General features: G+C 39.8%; 2 protein-coding genes across 6 annotated transcripts in view; both read right to left on the bottom strand.

Moving 5' to 3' along the window:
* SPART (spartin) overlaps nt 1-20,012 on the bottom strand; it is a 338,589-nt gene that overhangs the window by 214,419 nt on the left and 104,158 nt on the right. The window lies entirely within an intron of this gene.
* Nucleotides 1-20,012, bottom strand: part of DCLK1 (doublecortin like kinase 1) — a 247,869-nt gene that overhangs the window by 210,148 nt on the left and 17,709 nt on the right. The window lies entirely within an intron of this gene.

Below are 20,012 nucleotides of genomic sequence, written 5' to 3'. Positions count from 1 at the left end.
GCATACCAGGCTAGCTTCCTCCCCAAATTTAAAACCACAATTAAAAAAATCCACCAGCTTAAGAAACAAGGGTGAATGAGAAAAGGGAGCATTTTGCCTGAAATGTGCATTTCTTGCAAGATTTCCCCTCGAAAACAGCTGTGAACAGTAAATATAATTTCACTTTCAAATCACAGGATGGGCTCTTGTCACTGCAGTGAAAATAAAGCCAAGCCTGTGCATGGTCAAAAGAAAGCAAGTATATCTGAAATTTTGCAATTACTGCAACCCTTCTCTGCTCCCTTTCAAAGAGGGCAAGAAAACTATCTGTATCATCTGTTGCTCCATCAGCCAAAGCAGCAGTTTTGTGGGCAGTCTAGAAGTTCCAGCCTGGGTGATTAAACACAGCAGTATGATACCCTACCCTGGAGCTTTTCCCCATACATATGCTCTAATAAACCCTGGAAGGTGAACTAAACTAGACTGCAAGCAAACTTTTAGGTGCTGCTTAAAATGGCAGGAAAATGAGTAACAGTTAAAGAAAAAGCAACATCACTATGCAACACTTAAAACTAGTAAGACTAACACTTACCTATATGCATTTATTGGCCAGGCTAGGTTTAAGGAGCTTGCAGAAGATCCTTCTATATAAAATACCTAAAGAAGTTCAACACACCTTTGCAGAGCTTTAAATAACAAGGTAGCACACAGAACAGACTCTCACAAACAAAAAAATATTTAAAAAAAAAAATTTAAGGATGGCTCATGAAACTTTCAGCAACTTGTGCAGAAATGCAGAAGCCATGCACTTCGCTTACCTCATTTTTGAAGGGGCAGTCTGAGAAAAAAGTCAGCAACTGACAAAACAATTTCCCCAAAAACCAGACCAGCTCTGGAGCCAGGCGCTGACTAGAGCAGTGGTGTAGAACCTCAAGCGGACAGTCCCTTTGCAGGAGTGGAACAAAAGAGGACTTCTTTTTTTGGTGCCATTTTGTGTATTTATATGTAAACCAAATATATTATAGCCTTAACTTCTTCTAACACAAGGCTTGATTGGATTAATCATTCAAGGCTAAGAAGGGTCAACAGTCTGTTAAGTGTATAGACTCCCCTGTATCACACAGCTGATGTCAATGTCTTTATTAAATCAACAGCAATATAGCACAGCAGTAACTTTCTTTCAATGGTACATTTAGGTCTCCGTTTAGACAGCAAGTACTAACAACTTATTAAATGGAAATTCCAGTCACCTGCTGGTTTTTGGTGATATTTCAGAAAAGTCTCAATTCTGTGATAACATTCTTCTGAATAACCCTTACAGGGAAATCTACCCAAAGAGATTTCTAGGAAGTTATTTACTTGGTCAGCTGAACTCCTTTTTTAAGGCAATATTAGCATGCTTACAGAATTTCCTCACAGCCCAGCTCCAACTCAAAGCACGGACTGTAGCTAAGCTTTACTTCTGTGAATTTTAAGATGTGCTGTGAAATAGTCATGGTTAAATTTAGTGTCTCTTTCCAGATACTTTGGAGGCAGTGTAAAAAGAGACTGGTTTTTAGCTCAGACTGGGGTAACTGTAAGCTACATTAGGTAGCACAAACACCTTAGAACCATCATCATTCAGCTCCTTCCCATGAGACTGAATTACTAGAAACTCAGACCATTAAACACAAACAGACACTCTCCAACACAGGATCAAAACAAGAATACTACTTTGATAGTACCAAAAGCTGGAAGGAGTATGCAGGCTAGGGCTGGCTGATGCAGCTTGTGTGCTGACAGCCACAGAGCCACAGCCAGGCTGGGAAGCAAACCCTGCCAATGCGAGCACACCAGGCGATGCAAGTCATGGAGCGACCCCAGCTCATCAAAGCTGCACCAACTTGGGCTATAAAGAGTTTCCCCATTCAAGCCCTCTTCCGGAATACATTCTTTTCAGCCATTATAGAGCTGGCAAAAATAGGGGCTTTTTTAGAAACTGATATGCATGTGTGCATTCAGCAGTTTATTTGATTGTGGCAGGGCAGGCAATGAAGAGAGATGGAATATAGGACATGCACTTTACATAAAACATTTGTGTGGATTTGCTGTATCAAATCAGGATTTTAAAGTCTGTTATATAAGAGGAGAAAAAAATCCCCAGTTTGGCCAGGTTCTATACAATCTCATTTAAATAAAGGTCTAATAACTACTCAGGAAGTAGTGCTCAATTGTATCGTATTGTCCATTTCTCCCTTTTAAATTCTATCTATAATAAACATTTTTATTCAATAAATATTTAAACAGTGATCCAATCAACCTATCTGGTCGAAGATTAGAACATCAGTACAGTTCAGAGAATCTACACTCAGCCTACAGCCTGAGTGGTGCCCTGCATCTGGTTCAAAAGGACAAGTTTAGGTCAAATACTTAATCTGGTTGCCTGGCTTTTATCAGTCTGTGCTATAACTTCTACATTAAGTATGTTTTAGTATCTAATTGATTCATATAATTTTTAAGTAAATCATGCCTCGAGTGACTTGTAAAGCTATTTGGGCAACTGCAAATTATTGTAAGTGCATTATACAGAAAGAGAATTCAATGTTCCCCTTTTAATAATCCCCAAACGGTTTTTAAAGAACACTGTAGGACTTGTATGATGGAATACAGTATCTGAAAGAGAGAGCAAGTCCAAAGGATAGGCTATTTATGGCATTTATTAAAAGATAGGTAACTTGTTCCTTTATTTTCCAGCATGTTCCATCTTCTCTGTTCAAAGCTTTCAGATTACAGCTAACTAGGAGCAAAAACAGGTTGAAGGCTCTCCATTTTGCACTATGAAATACTACCACCATACCCACTGCTTTATCCCTAGCTTGCAAAATGTAGCTGGGTTGCCTAAGGTGTAATACAGTATTTGAAATCTGGTATCTAGCTTTCCAAACCTTAATCTAAATCAAGTTATTGCTCACTTTACAAAATCATAGAATCATTTTCCTCCTGGCGTTTTAGCTACAGCAACTACTAGCTGTAGAACTACTAGTTCTACTAGCTATATAACTGACGGCTGCAAGGCAGCCTCAAAATTAAAATTTTACACTAACACAGAATCATGAATCACAGTATGCTCCCTCTATGTACATTCATTTTAGAAAACTGATGAACTGATGACAGGTGTCAGTTTGTGCTTCTTAAAAGAAAGATCAGATGGGAATCCAGATTGTAGTTTTACCAGAGGTCAAATAAGAAAATACTTTTAGAGTTCCACAAAGCCTAGGCAGCCATGTGTCCAAAAGTTATCCTAATAGTGCTCACTATTAATCCTGTCTTTGCTGGGATACATAGAAAGAGAACATTTAATTGCTCTCCACAAACCACAGAATTGGGAGTTATCTCTTATTGTAAAAACAATTCATTTTTTAACCAGAGAATAACACAATTTATTGTATGGTTGGTTACAGTGTTCTGAAAGCATGCATTTTTCAGTGCTTTATGTCTATGCAACTATTACACCTTTCCAAAGGAGTCCTGTAGCTGCGTATAACAGGAGGTTAGTGATAGCTGAATTACAAAGAGAAGCCAACACCTCAATTACACCAAAGAAAAAAAAAAGTTCCTGCTAACAGTCAATATGGAGGCCATATTCCACCGAATATCAAGCTTTTGCTTCCACTGCCTATTAGCGCCAAGAATGAAATCACTCTGTAGCAGTGTCCCTGTCCTTTGTGCGGCAGAAGCTGTTCCTTGGCAACCAATGCAGACAACTCAGTTGCCACAGAAACGGGAAAGACTAATTTATAAAAACTCTGAAACAAAGCAACTGTGAAGGCAACCCTAAATAGGGTGGGTATATTTTGTCTTACTTCCTACAGCATTCCCACCATTAAAAAAAAAAAAATTAAAGCAAAATACGAAATTACTAGTTGTAATTTTCATTATTTCTGTAAAATTGAGTTCACAGAGAGCTAATGTTGCATTGCATCAGCTCCGAGTAGCCCCTTCTCCCTTTGGTTCAAGTTGGCAAATATACCTGAAGATTTATACCACAGTTGAAGAGGAACGCTTCCCATTTCAGCCAGTGTTTTCTGTTTCAGGGAAGAGGAGGGCTGAGGAAAAAAGGCACAGAACAACTGTTGAGGGGTGTGCCCAGAATATTTGCAAGTTGGATAAAGCAAGTGTTTATGGAGCGAAAAGGCAGAGCAATTGTGTACATCATAGCTCACTTGAGTTAAGGAACGTATATTCAAGTTTCTTATTCATCAGTAAATATTTATGAGTAGAAAATATTTTAACTTCTTTAGTAATTAGAGAGATGCCAGAGACCGCCATCTCCTGAATACACTTTAAACACATTTACATCTTGCGTATGTGCACGTGCAGAGAGCACACTCAAGGCATACATTTCCACCAGCAAACAAGGCGCGGAGAAAACCCCACCACATGCTGCATTTCCCAGGAAAGGAAACCAATTGAACAAGTCATCTCTTCAAAGAAAACTAGTACGTTCAGCTGCCTAGCTAGGCAACTTCACTCCTCAGCAGGATATACTCAAGAGAAAGAGAGATGAAGAGAGCCCGAGTACATTTGCTCAGAGACACAGACTCACTGATGGCAGGTTCCCACCGACAGGCGCAGGACGGATTCTCCTCCTGCCATGTTAACCTTGGCACTCTCCAGTTCACCACTATACCTCCAGAGTTAGGGTTAGGCAGTTACTAGTTGTTTAGCGACCAGCTGACTTCTGCCAAACACAGCATCAGTGACAAGAGCCCTGGCTGCCTCACCTCCACGAAAGGAAAAGTCCGCTTACAGTACCAAGAGCCTGTTTTACTCAGCCATAAAATACCATAAACTCCTCCAAAATTGCTATTGCTCTTTCCAGTTTGACTTAAGCAGACCCACAGGTTCAAAATGTATTAGGCAAGGACTGAAATAAATAGTCCATACGCTTTATTTCCATGGGAAACTAGACTGGAACTAAAGATGTCAGCAAGTTTAAAAGGAAACGCATCCTCTTCATGCTTTCTGCAAATCAAAGAAATCAGTCATAAAACTGTACTCATCCTCAGCTATTCAATGAACTGTGAAAACCAGTACTCTCGTTGGTCATAATCACCAAGATTGTCAGGTGTGTAAAACCCAGTCAAGCTAAAGGAAAGCAGCTGCTCTGGAAAAATACTGCATATCAATCAGTTATTGTAAATTATAAAGGGAAAAAAAAATATGCATCCCAACTGAACAATTTACTGAGTTCCCTTAGTTTAACACCTTACCTGCTATGTACACAAACAAAAAAATTCTGCACAGATTCCATTAACTTTAATGCAATAGTAAAATAATTTCTGAGCTATAGGGTGCTTGTAAGAACCTTCTCCAGTGTATTACTTTATGCACCAACAGCCTATATCCCACCACAGACAGACTCACCCTATCAACTGACAAATACTACTGCATGCAACTTCTCTGGAGAGTTTTAAAAGTAAGTAGAGGTTAAAATTTAACCTCTATAGATTGAAGGGTTGGTGTACCAAATATCGTCTCTGAAGTTCTCTCTACTGCGGTGCTCTAACAGAACTACAGTAACTTCTGAGTTAGCCTTAGAGAAACCCAGGAATATAAAACAAGACATGAGGAATTTGAGTTCTTTTAACCAAACACTGAACAGCAGAAGATCTGAGCAGAGACCAGATTCACTTGACAGAAGTGTAAGAAATGTAAGACACTTACCCAGCTATCTCAGAAGTGGGTTTATACTTCAACTATTTGACTATTCAGATGCCTTAGAAGAGTTAGAGGCACTGTCACCTTAGCAAAGAGCAAAAAAACAGGTGGGTAACATATATTCTTCTCTCTTTACAGACTATGTCTTGAAGTGTAAGAAGTTTTTATTAGCATGTCAGCTGTTAACTTGTTACACTGAAACACATCACTGCACATTCTCCTCTCTTCAAAGAGGCAGGTGAAGATATACTCTCCACTAGGCAGTCCTAATTCTCTTCTGCTCAAGACGCAGTCCAGTCATAAGTCGTCTTGAACTTCCCATGATCTCAGGATGTCAGTCAATAAAATTCCACCTGGATGTCTGACAGCATACTTTGCAGACACTTTCCAAAGGGCGAGTGACAAATCCATTCTTCACCGCCTACATGAATTCAGTTTACCCACAGAAAAGATCCAATTTGTCATCAAACTATTAACTTATCGGAATAAGGTAGCTGTCATGATACATGTTAAATCAGGAATAAGCAGTTTACCGCTTATTTTAAGTTTTCTCATTCCTCATCATAAAACATCCATTCGATTATGGATCCGTTGTCATTCTGAAACATTCTGGTCGACAGCCGGCTGGATACGAGCCAGCAGTGTGCCCAGGTGGCCAAGAAGGCCAACGGCATCCTGGCCTGCATCAGAAATAGTGTGGCCAGCAGGAGCAGGGCAGTGACCGTCCCCCTGTACTGGGCACTGGTGAGGCCGCACCTCGAGTCCTGTGTTCAGTTTTGGGGCCCTCACTGCAGGAAAGACATGGAGGTGCTGGAGCGTGTCCAGAGAAGGGCAACCAAGTTGGTGAAGGGTCTGGAGCACAAGTCTGATGAGGAGCGGCTGAGGGAGCTGGGGTTGTTTGGTCTGGAGAAAAGAAGGCTGACGGGAGACCTTATTGCTCTCTACAACCACCTGAAAGGAGGGTGTAGTGAGGTGGGTGCTGGTCTCTTCTGTGAGGTGCCTGGAGATAGGACAAGAGCCTCACATTCTGCCAGGGGAGGTTTAGATTGGATATTAGGAAATATTTCTTTACTGAAAGGGTTGTCAAGCACTGGAGCAAGCTGCCCAGGGAAGTGGTTGAGTCACCGTCCCTGGAGGTATTTAAAAGACGTGTAGATGTGGTGCTTAGGGACATGGTTTAGTGGTGGACTTGGCAGTGTTAGGTTTATGATTGGTCTCGATGATCTTAAATGTCTTTTCCAACCTAAATGATTCCAAAAGCAATAATAAATATTTGCCCAGTACCTCTGAAAGTAAAGACTTTCACATTTTCATACAAAAGCAACACAATTCAACAGCTCTGAAGAACAGCAACAGCATTTAAAAAATTACTCTGTTGGTGACAATTTCTTCCACAGTCTGAAAAAATTTTAACAAATATCTAGTAACATTTTCCTCTACAAAGACAGCTTTGTATGCTATGTCGTATATGAAAACTATTTCCTTACAAAGCCAGCTGCTGTAGTTAAGGACTAGTCCAGGCAGACTTTGCTCAGTACTACTTCCCAGCAGAACCAAACTTCACAAAGCTAAGGAAAGTCTGAGCCATACTAACACGGGCGGTGAGAAGATGGGGGGTGAAAATCCACCTGAAAAAAATAACTGGGATAGCACAGTTTTTGTTTACAGACAACACCCACTGGAGGGAAAAAAAAAAAAAGCAGAAAAAATTCTAACTCCTTACTTGTTCTCAAGAGAAGCAATGTAAGCGCTGGATTGTGGGTGTATGTGTACATAAGCACACAAAAGAGCTCTAACCTGCCCTTCCCAGATGGACAAATTACTGAGTAGCAGAGATTTATGCAGGCATCTCTGAAGAAACAAAACCTGAATAACACAGGATTATAAAAGAAAGGGAAGAAAAAAAAAAATCTCTTTTCAATGTAGATTGATCGTATCCCTGTTCAGGAAATAATGAGGGCAAAACCACCCCCAAACCAACCTCCCTTTTGCCTCCCTCCCCCTTCCTACACACCATCATCTTCCCTATAGCAAGGGAAAAACCTAGGAAGAGTACAGTTTGCCCAGCTGTTTTGCAGTTTTGGTAAGCAGCTGATGGTCTTGCTTCTCCTCCATACAACAGTTTAGAGGCAAGTGAATGAGATGAGATGTCTGAAGAGAGTTTTCACTGGGTACGAAATGTTATGAATGAGAGCAGTACCAAAAAAAACTCGTTAATTTAGTTTACTATTCTATTGCAGGATGTGTCACAATACTTGAAACTTGTTAGCATTAGCCAGTTGACTCAGAATGGTATTATTCACAGCACTTAAATCTTTTCTGAGAAAGGAAGTTTGAGAACATGAAGCCTACAGAAGATTTTAAAGTCATATAGGAAAGAGCTGCCTCAAGGGCAGAAAAATCCAAATTATGGTTTCACTAACAAGACAAAACAAAGTTAGGCTACTAAGGCTACCAAGTCTTTTGTCTGCCAAAATTTTTCTTCAAAAAGCCCTTACTTAGCTTCAGCTACAGCTTCACCAAATTAACTCTTGAGATATGTCTGCAATTAAATTTTTTTCAGACTTGCTAAAGATCCAACATAAATACTTGGATACATCACATCTTATGCAGATGGCAGACAACTCTCTAAATTACTTGTTATGGTTTTGGAAATGAAGGAGAATCTACCCTAGAAGGGTCTAGAGTCCTGTCTTCCTTCTTTGGGATGCATTACTTGGGATATGCCAGGAGACAGCTGCTTCTCCCTCTGCAGTGCCTACCAAACCCTTCTACTCCCAGGGCTCTCTTAAGAGTTTCACAGGATTGTAAATCAGTTCTTTTTCCTGACCCACATGTAACACAGGCTCCTGTGTAAAGGAGGTGAGTGATCTTTTCATGTCTCTTCAGTAGCTCTGTACTGCTTTGTACAAACTCCTGTCTCCTTGCTGTTCCTTTTGCATTGTGTTTAGCCTCACTGTTCCAGTCCGCTAGAATCATCCATGACAACTTTATATTTTTCTCTCAACTTCTGTCTGTATCTCCCCTCACGGAAGACAGGTTATCCAGTCTCACACTCATCTTCATGTCCACTCCTAAATAATCAGCCTCTCCTTCTCTACATCTCTATTTCTAAGTGATTGAGATTAAGTACTAATTTAAAAAGGAATTATGTACAACTTATGTGGTGGGTTGACCCTGGCTGGATACCAGGTGCCCACCAGAGCTGCTCCACCACTCCCTTCCTCAGCTGGACAGGGGAGAGAAAACATAATGAAAGGCTCATGGGTCAAGATAAGGGCAGGGAGAGATCACTCACTAATTACCATCATGGGCAAAACAGACTCAACATGGGGAAAATTAATTTATCACCAATCAAATCAGAGTAGGGTAATGAAAAATAAAACCAGATCTTAAAACACCTTCCCCCCCACCTGTCCCTTCTTCCTGGGCTCAACTCCACTCCCGATTCTCTCCAACTCCTCCCCGCAGCGGCGCAGGGGGATGGGGAATGGGGGCTGGGGTCAGTTCCTCACATGTTGTCTCTGCCGCTCCTTCCTCCTCAGGGGGAGGAGGACTCCGCGCTCGGCCCCTGTTCCACCGTGGGGTCCCTCCCACAGGAGACAGTCCTTCATGAACTTCTCCAACATGGGTCCTTCCCACAGGCTGTGGTTCTTCACGAACTGCTCCCTCCCCAGGCTGCAGTCCTTCAGGCACAGCCTGCTCCAGCGTGGGTCCCCCGCAGGGTCACAAGTCCTGCCAGAAAACCTGCTCCAGTGTGGGCTCCTCTCTCCACGGGGCCACATGTCCTGCCAGGAGCCTGCTCCAGCACAGGCTTCCCATGGTGTGCCACCCTCCTTCGGGCATCCCCCTGCTCCGGCGTGGGGTCCTCCCCAGGCTGCAGGTAGAGATCTGCTCCCCCGCGGACCTCCCTGGGCTGCAGGGGGACAGCCTGCCTCACCGTGGTCTTCCTCACGGGCTGCAGGGGAATTTCTGCTCTGGCGCCTGGAGCATCTCCTGCCCTCCTTCTGCACTGACCTGGGGGGCTGCAGGGCTGTTTCTCTCATGTATTCTTACTCCTCTTTCTGCCTGCAGTTTCTATTGCGCAGCAGGTTTTTCCCCCCCTTCTTAAATCTTTTCTCCCAGCGGTACTACCACCGTCGCTGATGGGCTCAGCCTTGGCCAGCAGTGGGTCCAACTCAGAGCCGGCTGGCGTTGGCTCTGTCGGACACAGGGGAAGCTTCTAGCGGCTTCTCACAGAAGCCACCCCTGTGGCCCCCCTGCTACCAAAACCTTGCCACACAAACCCAATACACCTTACTAAAGGCAAAATGTCTCAGTCTTATTTTGCATAAGCCTTCCATTTAACTGTTATCCAGCATTTTCTGGCTAACCTTGATTAGTTAGGACTGCAGGCAGAAGTGGTGCCTTTGTTCTTTCTAATGCAGCACACCCCCACTGCACCTCGGAAAACTGTTCCAGCTCTACTTGACAAGCTGAAAATGACTTGTCACCTTTTCTAATCTGTTTGGGGTTTTTTGTACCAAGTTTAAAGACTTATATCCAGGGAGTAATCTAAAATAATATAGAAAAAAGCTAAGGAAGGTTGGTACATGTTTTCAGTGAGGCTTTGTTCCCAAAGAACGGAAACACTTACTGTACAGACTACCATTGATTTGGGATACAAAAACTTCCCACACATTCTACCTAGGTTCTTCTGGGGGAGAAAATTTGGAGCTGTGAGGCTGCCTGTCATTTCAGGATTTCAGAATGATGTTAAGTCATGACAGGCTGCTTAAAAAAACCAAAAAAGTAAGCTTAGCTTGATGACTGCATAAATGTTCCTGTTTCAGTGCTGCAGCAGGACAAGATGCCGCAGTTTGAAACTAAAGGCAAGGGAGAGCCTCCCCTACCCAGGGGAGGAACTGAAGACAGTAGAGAAGAGCTTCAATCAGTATAGCCACAATATAGGTCATGTTTCAGAGCACCCGCCTCTTATTTCAGTGATCCTTCTGATTATTTGCTTATAAGAAAAGGAGCACTGTTAAAGCTTTCCTCTTCCTACAGAGGTACAACGTGACATTCAGTTGTTCCTCTCTCTCTCCTTCTGTAACATTTAAGAGAGCAGTTCCTACTGTATGCTGTGAAAGATGACTGGCATTCACTTGGACTCAACACAAGAGAAATCAGAGCTTAATTTTCTTTTCTAGGACAGCCCTCCTCCATCTGCAGATAGAAGGGTTCGTTTTTTTACAGGGATGCCACATTTAAAAGCTACTCCTCCTACAGTGTCACTGAAGACTTGCCAGAGAAAGGAAAATCTCATCCTTTCCTTCTCATCACCCTCCTCCCCCCACAAACAACCAAAGTATAAAACACAGCAGGCTATATACCAGGACCCCACATTTCAATACTGCTGCTTAAACGAGATTTAAATAAAGCTGCAATATAATTTGGGTTGAAAGCATTTTTCAGGAAGGTGTTATTCCTATAAATACTATTCATCTATGACGACTCCTATACATCTTTACCCATTTCCTCCTTTGGTCCCACATTTAAAATTGAGTACATGTTTTAAAAGGAATTTTAGCTTCACAGCAATATTTCTTGCTCATGTCTTAATGAAATTGTCTGATTTAAAAAAAGCATTCAACTGAATAGCTTTTCATCAAAACCAAAAAGTTACTGGGCAAATGTATTCATTTTGACAATTCGTTAACTGAAAACATCAGACATTTTATTAACTAGTAGCATACTTATACATGACTATAAAATGGTTTATTTCCTTTCAATCTTGTGTTACAGAAATGGACCCCCAGAGAGACTTCACCTAGTTGCTTGGCATGTCCGTACTACAGATACTGAATGTTCATCTCGAGTTTACTTATTGCTAAATTATACCAAAAAAGTGAAAAGTTAAAGTATCAATGTTCCTGGTTCTCAGCCAGTTAGAATAGCCCTGTTCTTTCTGTTTCATCTCTTTAGATGCTATGTCTCTCTCAGCCTTTGCTTACCACACTGACAGCAATCAATGTTAATATTAGTCCAGTTGTCTTTACGTAAGGTACGGAAATTTTAGTTTGCCTATCCCTGATGAAAAAAGCAGATGTCAACAACTGCTTTCACAAAGATCCTAATCAACTGCACAACCACTAAACACTCTTACTTCTATTCTCCTACATACATATGGTTTTTCCACCATCTCATAGCAATGAAATGTACAACGCTTCTTGTGTTAAAAGCCTTCACATCATGCTTACTGCACTCGCATCTGGTTTCTGTTCCTCTAGTTCTGATAGGCCATTTGATTATTCTCTCTGACATTAACTGCTTCATATTTGCCTTATTAAATTTTACACTGATTTAAGTCCATGTTCCCAATTCATCAAGATCACACTCTATTTAAACAAATTCCTCCAGAGTATTCACAATGCTCCTCAATCTGCCCCAGAACAGATGTGTTCTGGTTTAGAAACTGAAATGTCCAAATATGAATTTTTTTTCTTTAAGCCACCTTCTTTTTCACAAATATATAGAAAACTTAATGTGCTGGAGCACAGGAGGTATTTTTAAGTAGCAACAATAAAGGAATAAAATACAATAGCATTTCAGATAGCAATATGGACTACTCAGACAACAGGAAATAAAAGAGTACCTTTTTGTATTCCAGGTGCTCTCACCCTAAACACAACTGCTTAGGTGTAAACTCTGCTACCACTATCATACCCACAAAGGGACACTGACCCTATTCATGCTCATGTAGCTCACAAAGTAGACAGAAAATAAACTACTCTGTATCAGAATCGATAATGTCACACATGGACTTTTTCCATGATCATGAGTTTCTACATTTTTAATCTTTTTATTCTTAAGTACCAAGGCAGAATTCTAGCATGTATGAGTTTATTCTCATGTGAACACAGGGTTTCTCATTATCAGTGTCTAGTGTGCCAGAATCATTTCCCGCAACACACGCATGTTATACTCACCTCCTTCTCAAAGTTATTTCCTCTCCAAGGAGCATGTAAGTATGGCACTTAAACACTCCATGTATTGCATTAGCTTTAACTCAGATTTTGTGTGGGCGTAAGATGCAAACACTGATTTCGTACATGGAGAAACAGCAGAAAGTTAAAGAAATCTTGGTTATAAGCATACAAGATAGACAAAGAGAAGAAAAGAGCTGGATGATACAATCTAGATGTTGTGCTTAGACCATTCACACAAAGAACGAAGTCCACAGAAAACACCATTCATCAGAATTTGCTAGATTTTAAACGAACAGGAGTTGTGACTAGAAATCAAAAAAGGAGATAATACTAAAATATACAAGGAGAGTAGTTAAAAAAAAAAATTAAGAAGTCTCCTAGAAAACCTTCAGAAACATACAAACGGTTGAGAGGCGTATAAAAATAAATCAAGGAAGGGAACACGAGACAGTGGGATATTTCAGGGGCAACTAGAATAAAGAAAGTGTCAAAGGTTTAGCTTTTGGATTCATGCTATATAGCAGCAGCTGCAGTTTGCAATTCAAATTAATGCAAAACAGACACATAACCTGGCTGCCAGGGAAGGCAGGTGAAGGTATTTTAAAGAGCAAACATTCTTCTATTTAAAAAGTCAGCATGTGCATTTCAGGCAATGTCTGTCTTCCCTCACTTTTAATCGACGGCACTCTACCCTGGCTATTCCACAATATGCCCCCAATCTTCCCCTACTGCCTGGCAGCTTTGAGAAATTCATTGCTTAAACCAAGCCAAAAAGATAATTAAAAGCAGCTCAAACAAATTTCACTTTCTATTCACTCAATGAGTAAATGTCTCTTACAGTTTTAAGCTATTAAAGCTCAAAGCAGTTTTATTTAAAAGAAATTTCTGAGATCCAACATTTAATAGAACACCAAATCCACCAGAACAACTGATTTGGGAGAGGCAATCAGCCTTAACTACTTAACATGAGTTTTATTTTCAGTAACATCCAACTCTGAATTCAAAACCCTATAATGCTTTGCTGGTTCCAGTGGGAGCATACTACAGTCTTCTGTCGTGCTTTCTGAACTTAAACTCACCTATCCTTGATAATTTCACGCCCATTTGCACTCATTTTTATCCGTGTGTAAAGTACCATACCCTGTCCTGCATGCCTCAAGTCCCCGAAGAATTCTTTGCTCTTCTGTCTATGACTTCAAGAATTCAATCCAATAGAAGAAGCTTGATTCCCTCCTTGGCAGACTTCTCAAGCAAAAACACCTCCTTGTAGCAGGGTAGTCTGACCTACTTCAAAAGCTTTTTGGGGGAAAACATAACAGAAAGTACTTAAAATTTAAGAACAAACTATATGTGATACACTCCTTGTAACATACCATTAACCAGTGACATCAGGAAAACAGTCTCAGAACAGTTTTATTTATTTATAAAAATCTAAGTAATTTTCAGAGCACTACTGTCTTCATTCAGTACAATGGAAATATTTTAACCTACTGGTAATTGTATTAATTCCTAAATCTGATTGAGTCTGGACTTTCTGCCCCCATGAACTGACACACAGTAGTGGGGACAGATTCAGAAATGATTAAGTCAATACTTACTACAGGACTGAACAAATTAGTTTCAAGCTTAAAGAGGAATGGAGGGGAAAAGAGGCAGAATACACTGTACATTACTGATTTAATGGTACTTAATAGTGTTGTCCCTGAAGAGCCTCTAAGTCTCAGTCCCACTTCTACTGAAATTCACAGCAGAAATCCTCAGACACACAGAGTAAGGAAACAGAATCATGTCTCTACTTCTACACACAGCAGGGTTCATTTAAGAAAGAATCCTTCTAGAGGTAGAAACCTGGATTCATCTTGATTACCTCGATGAGCACCTGAGAAGTACGTCATTGCCCTAGACTTGCTTTCTACAGAAAGAGAATCACAAGAAGCAATTCCAGACCAAATAGGTAGAATATCCAAAGACAGTTGTGTTTCTTGCCACTCACTATAACAGACAGCAAAGTGCATAGCTTAAGAAGCTGGAAAGTATTGAAAGTAAGTTAAGATGCTTCACAGTTGACTGCAGTTTCAGAAAACCTTTTATGAACCCAGTTTCTTAATTAGAAAAACAAGGTACACAATTGGGATGTCACTACCGTTTCCTCCACCGTCAGTAATTTTAGGACTATTTTGCCAGTATCAATTACATTTTGTGGTGTTTTAAAGATCTTGGTTCCTATAAACAGATAGAGAAAAATGAAAGCATTAGGTTTCACAGAAAAACATGGCTAATGACAGAATATTTATGTAGTTTGCCCTCTCAATATTCATCATTCATGGAAGAATCTTCTTCTACACAAAAGCTTGGCAAAAAAGTGTTGAAAAGAAAAGTAAGTGGAAAGAAGTAATCAAGGACATACTTGCACTAAGCCTCAGGTAGCTGTTCAAACTTGAGCTTGATTAAAAAGTTATCAGCCTTTAGTTTATTCACTCAACTTTTGAAAAAGAGAGATTGCCCAAGATTTTCCAAGAGTTTGTGCAAAAAATTCAAGGCCTAACAATTCAAGGATAGAATTATACTAACATGCTTACATTAAAAAGCAAATATATAAATTCTAATAAGCTGCAAGCAGTATTAAGAACTTTTCCTATAAATAGTATAATTTACTTTCCTAAGAAGAAACACATTTGCTACAAAAAACTATGAGAGGAAAATGTTATTTTCTTTTGATGATGCTTAGAATTCTGCTTAATGGCTGGAAATTCTTAATCCTTTTGTAACAACTAGTTTTAGAAGGAACGGAAACAACCCAGCAAATCCAAGATTCGTTATGCTTTTTAATGGTCTCACTACATCATACCACTTCAGATAAAGGAAATACACACACCACACTTACTTATGCCAATGAAAAAATATTACTAAGAATATCAGCTTCAGAGAGTAAAACTAAATCGTCCTACTGAACACAACAATTTGACAATACTCACTGTGAAGTCTTCAAACTATTGAGCTCAGCTTGTTCAGTGGAAGTCATGAAATACACAGGATGGGGGAGCAGAATAGAGAAAGTTTAGGATGACTACTATTGGAAAGCATCACAAAGAGATTTCAGCTGTTGACAGGGAACCTATCTGGTCCCAAGAACTGCGTGTTACTGAGCAGTAATCTCATGCCTGTCACACAAAATAGTTGTACAGCATCAAGAGATAAATCTGCAAGCACTTTTCCAAGTCTTCTTTCACCAAACAAATAAGCAAAAAAACCACACACAAAACTACCCCCAACAAGACCATACAGTTGGGGATGTTTCCATTTGCTTTTCCTCTTCCCCCCCGCCACTAGTCAGCAATACACATATAAGAACCTAACTGGATAAGAAGGTCGTCTTAGTTACATTGAACATTTAAAGCAATAAAGCAAAGTCCAGATGTAGACAAAAAGGACACTTATTCTAGTAACTGATAGTTCTGAATGACCACACCATCTCCCTTCCACTGAGACACACTTTCTCACACTTACACAATATGAAACTCTACCTTTGAGGAGCTGGAAATTACTCTTCCTTAAAAAAAAGGCTTCTGACTGTACATAAACACTCTAATGAGCAGCTGGATATCTTTATAAGACAGTAAGATCAACTTATGTGATATTTAAAGCATACTGAAGCAGATATGCAAGTTTTCAGTCTTATTCAATTAATAACAACTTTTATTTTGCACAGCATGAAAGCCAATCTAAAGGTCGCAGAAGATTGCATCTTCTCTTCCTCATTTTCAAAGTCAGCCTACAGTTACTAAGGGATGCCAGTTAGCAACCCTGGAAACTCCTATTGTGAGAGAGCTTTTGGAGATGGAGCAACACAGTTGTCAGTCTCGGTTTAATAGGAACTGACCCTAGACAAATGAATGAACACGCTGCTTTCCATTAAGAATGCGCTCCTGTTCACTCCTTTACAGAAGACTTTATTTGAGTAACAATTGAAATTGTTAGTCAATGTCATAACATGACATCCAAACAGCCTACCCAGAGGCACAAGGGTTCAAGGAACTATCACAGCTCTCCTCTAACACCAGGATAATACCAATTGCCAGCGAACTGTCTACCCTAGCACATCTTTGAATGATTTTGAACCAGATTTTTATGTTTTTCATATTAAAGTATGGTCTAATTCGTAATGGAAGTCCATTTCTCTCAAGAGGAATTGTAAGAACCTTCCAAGACCCCCAGAGCCCACCACCACTTGCTGAGATAGGCAATTTTCAGTCCCTGATTTTTTGTTTTGTTTTGAGTCTATCATGTCTTCAGAAAGGGGCCTTTTCCCCTGTATTGAGAAAAAATCCTCATCTTTTAAGTCCTTCCCCAAAATCAGTTTCAAAACACCAAAGCCAGAAATTATACATCTTCCAGAGAAAGAAAAAAGCTTTTGATTAAACATACTGCAGGCAGGAAGGAGGGAAAGCGAGGTGCATTAAAAGCTGGAGGACACTCTTTGTTCTTGGAGAGTGTCTCTCGCAGCTAAATACCATGGTGGTCTGTCAGCATCTCCCAGAGAGGGCCCGAAACTTCCTATCTAAAATTAAGCAGTACGGGTATTTTCTGAGGGGCACGGCAATCTGGCATTCACATCAGAAGCCCTTTAGGAAAGAACAGCTTGTACAGTGTAAGCACAATGGATTTCAGGTCCCAGGTCGTAGTGCAATATTAAAGTACCACCTCAAAAACATAAGCACAAGTTTCCCTAGCTGTTCCTCCCCTGTTAAAATGCTTGCATGAGCTGCAGAAGCCATCTTACTTAATGTTTCCTCCCAATCAGTCAGCATCTGCACAGCTACATCTCAGAGAATTTACCATAGTTCTCTTGTCAATCAATACCACCCCTGTGTGCCTGTGGCTGGCAGGGAGCTCCAAAGCCTTCAACAGAAGAGAGAAGTTACTGCACTTGAGAGAAGTCATACAGAAGATAAAATAGCAATTATTGTCCACATTTTTCACACTCAGAATCATTTTAAGTTGCGTGCATCTTGAGTGGATTGTAACTACAACTAAAGAACAAATAAAAAGAACACACACAACCAGTCACCCTTAAAATTAAATGCGCCTTCCATATTAAGAATGGAACTGATTACAAATGCTGATGTGAATCAAAGTTACAGAGCACACACAAAACCAGTCACTTGCTGCACATAAATTTTATTAACACTCATTTTGCCTAGATTGTTGTGTAACATACACTACACAAATACTAAGCAGAGAATGTCTTTTCATGAATGATACCTACCTTGCTTTACGTAGGCTTTTCTGTATCAAGGACAATCCAGGTATAGAGAAAGACATTTGAGATCTTTAATCCATCCTACAAAAGGGTAGATTTATCCAAGAATTTACCGTAGAATACAGGCATTATCATCAAATGCTTTCCACTTGCCAAGAACAAAACAATTTTAAAAGCACATACTCAGTTTAGGTGTAGGTGCAAACAGTTGCCTTCTTTTTCTTGAGAGAATACTTTCTCAAAACAGTAGTATTAATTCCTTATTAAAAACTAAGATATTAGGTGCCTTCACAGACAGGAGTCCACAGGAAAGGGAGCTTGTTTGTATCATAAAATATCCCCTTTAGAGTGGGGTTCCAATAAAAAACAAACATGTATTACACTCAGTGAAGAAGCTTCAAGCTTTCCAGCACTGTGACGTTCACTTTCCTTGCACCCACAATTTTTTTAATAGTTATTTTAATGGTTTAAAGCAACGTTATTGAGGGACATCCTACGCCTCTCACACACACTTCTTAAGGTATGCCTTTAAGTAACAGTAGCTATATTTCATATTTGTAAAGGTAATTTGATTTGTAATAACGTATTTATTAAAAAAAAAAAATCAGATAGTGACTTTTATTCTGGTATCTCTGCCACTGACCACTTATCTGTCTGGAGTCAAATCGACAGCATAATGCATAAACTGAAAAATAATTTGCATGACTGCATCTTGTTAAGCTAAACAAACCACCTGTTCAAATAAGTAGGTCCCACTATAAACCAGATGTTTGTTCTGCCAAAAGCAAATGAAGGACTTAAAGTAATACAGCACTTTTGTCTGAACTTTAGTCTTTATCTAAACATGCAAATTGTAAATACCCTGTACAAATACACACATCATAACACTTCTAAAAATGGCACTGTTTCACAATTTTGCTATTATGTGTGACCTTCATTAATTTTCTCCCATTCTAGTCATTGCTGTTGTCCTACAAGTGCACTAAGTAAACAGAAACCAGAGAACTGAGCTTGCGACACAGCAACCAGGCTCTATCTCCCCAGACAGCTTGTATCCTTGATGTTTTCATTGTGTATCTACACACTGCCTTTTACAAAACTATATTTTAATGCACATCAAACTAAAAATGACACCTTCTGTTAAGGGAAGGTTAAAAACCAACAGTGCAGCTACAGTAAAGCAAGACATGTTTTAGCTATGAAAAAGTGTTCCTTCTCTGCGCAAGTACATGATAATACTAAGGGTGAGTCCTAACAATATCTTTTCATGTACTTAAACAACCCTTTAAACAAAAACAAACAAACAAACAAAAAAGTAATAGTCACAGTAAGAGTATGCCCTCCTGGTTTGTATTCCTACAGGCAGCCATTAAACCTACTCATTCTTTTTTTATTTTCCTTACATAGCAAAGTTGGCGGGGAAAACACTCCAAGACCTCCCTTCCCCTGGAAAGGTTTTAATTTTGGCCCGAGCTCTTAAGACTATTAAACACTTCTGAGAGTCCCACCACCTTCTTCAAATTCATCAGTATCTCACAGAGAAGTGATTCTATCCTTCCTTTAGAGTACAAACAGCATCAGTTCCTTGTACCCGCAGAAAAAAAATAAACGTATCCATAAAAGTATACATATACTATTCTAGACTCAATATGAAACCGATCCGGCTTTCAGGAATCATTAATTATTAACTGTGAGAATATACTAAATGCAGGCCATCAGACTGCAGTTGTGCATTGCACCCCTTTTAGCAAAAATTAAATTATATTCTAAATTTTCAGAAACCTTGAAGTCAAAACACAGATTCTGATGAGTTATAAGGAAATGCAAATAAACTACTAGTCACCCTGTTTGTAATATGGAGAAACATTTTAACAAAATTAAATTAAATGGATGAAATCCAAAGTAAATACCTAGCCAATACTGGAAAACACCAAGTTTCAGTCCCTGAACTGCCACTGACCCAAGGAGACAAGATTTGTTAGTTTTGTTGGGGTTTGTTTTCTTGGGGTTTTTTTGTGGGTTTAGTTTGCTGGTTTTTTGTTTTGCGGTTTGTGTTTGGGTTTTTTTCCCTTTCTTCTGCTATTCCAGCATTAAAAAATTGAAAT

The sequence above is a fragment of the Accipiter gentilis genome, chromosome 19 (assembly GCF_929443795.1).
Source record: "Accipiter gentilis chromosome 19, bAccGen1.1, whole genome shotgun sequence".
Taxonomy (NCBI): Eukaryota; Metazoa; Chordata; class Aves; order Accipitriformes; family Accipitridae; genus Astur; species Astur gentilis.
Note: the sequence above shows the minus strand (reverse complement) of the source record. Positions and strands in the feature narration are given on the sequence as shown.